This window comes from Dendrobates tinctorius, unplaced genomic scaffold (assembly GCF_039654945.1).
Source record: "Dendrobates tinctorius isolate UK_male_01 unplaced genomic scaffold, ASM3965494v1 ptg000129l, whole genome shotgun sequence".
Taxonomy (NCBI): Eukaryota; Metazoa; Chordata; class Amphibia; order Anura; family Dendrobatidae; genus Dendrobates; species Dendrobates tinctorius.
The window spans coordinates 22,105,445-22,107,988 of NW_027361797.1; positions in this window are offsets into that span (position 1 = coordinate 22,105,445).

Consider the following 2,544-nt stretch of genomic DNA (forward strand, 5'->3'; position numbering starts at 1 on the left):
ACGAAGGAGTGGCTTCGTAAGAAGCATTTCAAGGTCCTGGAGTGGCCTAGCCAGTCTCCAGATCTCAACCCTATAGAAAACCTTTGGAGGGAGTTGAAAGTCCGTGTTGCCAAGCGAAAAGCCAAAAACATCACTGCTCTAGAGATCTGCATGGAGGAATGGGCCAACATACCAACAACAGTGTGTGGCAACCTTGTGAAGACTTACAGAAAACGTTTGACCTCTGTCATTGCCAACAAAGGATATATCACAAAGTATTGAGATGAAATTTTGTTTCTGACCAAATACTTATTTTCCACCATAATATGCAAATAAAATGAAACAAAAACAGACAATGTGATTTTCTGGATTTTTTTTTCTCAGTTTGTCTCCCATAGTTGAGGTCTACCTATGATGTAAATTACAGACGCCTCTCATCTTTTTAAGTGGTGGAACTTGCACTATTGCTGACTGACTAAATACTTTTTTGCCCCACTGTATATGTGGAGTCGCGGTAATGTTAGGAGTCTGTGGGAAGCTATAAACCATTTGATACTTCAAATTTGTGGTATATCAGTGTCTCTTACCGCACAGCATGCACTACTCGCCATTGATCTCGACTCGTTTCCCTATGAGTTCCGCACAGTAATTTTACATATTATTGTAGCTACAAGAATTAAAATCGCTAGCTATTGGAAAAACCCCAAATGCCCTTCATTGTCCGAAGTAGTCTCGCTGATAGTGTTGAGCATTCCGATACCGCAAGTATCGGGTATCGGCCGATATTCACTGTATCGGAATTCCGATACTAAGTTCCGATACTTTTAGCATATCGAATACCGGAATCGGAAGTTCCCATAATGCTATGAGCCAGTTTGATTTGATTCAGCCAATGACAATCCTCAGAAGTGTGGGCACATCCTGTTAGGCATGTTAACTAATGGCAAGGCTGTGATTGGCTGCTGAAATGATGTCATGATGCACTATAAAAGCCGCCGCCATTTCTGGTTCACTCTGCTGTGAATTCAGTTAGGGACAGGCTGCTGTTCAAGACTCTGAGGTACAGTTAGTGATAGCGATTTTCAAAAGCATATTATGCTTTACCCAGGCTACATTCTCAATAAGTGTAGCTTTGTTTTGCCTTGCAGCAGTGTTCACAGCTGTCTGCAAGGTCTGGGTGAGTGCAGCTCACGCTGTGTAGTGTGTCTTGCAGGCACGTCTGCTTGTAGGCCGCTCAGCTTGTCACTGCCTCATACATATTTTTTCTTTTATAGCTGCAAATTTTTCATTCTATTAGTGTGCAATTGCATCCATCCATATTCATATACGTTGGTTGCAACCACTATAGGAGTAGAGAGCGGAGCCTTTCAATGCTAGTGCCCATTTATCTGCACTGTTCACGGCTGTCTGAGAGGTCTCTTTGTGCGAGTGCAGCTCACGCTGTAGTGTGTCCTGCAGGCACGTATGCTTGTAGGCTGCTCAGCGTGCGTCACTGCCTCACACATATTTTTCTTTTATTGCAGCTAATTTTTAATTCTCCTATTAGTGTGCATCCATCCGTATCCATATATGGTGGTTGCAAACACTATAGGAGTAGACAGCGGAGCCTCTCTGCAGCCTTTCAGTGCTAGTGCCCACTTATCTGCACTGTTCACGGCTGTCTGAGAGGTTTCTGCGTGTGAGTGCAGCTCACGCTGAGTAGTGTGTCTTGCAGCTCATCTGGTTGTAGGCCGCTCAGTGTGTGTCACTGCCTCACACATTTTTCTTTTATTGCAGCTCATTTTTTATTCTATTAGTGTGCATCCATCCGTATCCATCTACATTGGTTGGTTGCAAACACTATATAGGAGTAGCTAGAGGAGCCTTTTTTCTGGCTTGTGCCCTTCAGCCGCAGCCAGATTAGTATTACCCTATTTTTTGGAGCCTCATCTTTTGCAGTGTAGGTTACCTGCCTGCACTGGAATAGCTCCAAAAAGTTTGTGATATTATCGCTTTCAAATCTTTGGTCACATTCTTTTAGTTTTTTTTCAAAAAACGCAACAAAATAAAGTTCACCAAATACTACATTTGACAGCTGTGTAGGCCACATTACCTCCTATTAAAGTGTAGTCCACACACACACTTCATGGAATAAGCACACTAAGCCCCCCTTTGTACTTTTCTGCCTATCTTTATCAGTCTACCAAGATGAAGAAGGCAGGGAGTAAGGCACGTGGGCGTGGAGTTTCAGCAGGGAGAGGACGTGGGGATTCTGCAGGTAGAGGACGTGGGGATTCTGCAGGGAGAGGACGTGGGGATTCTGTGCCTGCTGCGGGCACCAGTGAGTCAGCATCCCCCAGTTTTAGCAGGCAACAGTCCTTTATGCGCAGCTTTGTAGGACCTCGCCGTACCCCACTGCTGCGGGAGGAACAAATTGAAGCCATTGTCGGATGGATGGCAGCTAACGCATCAGCTTCAATGACTTCCATGTCCTCTCAGGGCCAGAGCACTGAAGAGCCAAAGGCAGTCAGAGAGCACTGGATAGGAGCCATCAGTCTCTATTTCTGTTCTCTGAACCTGTTGGCT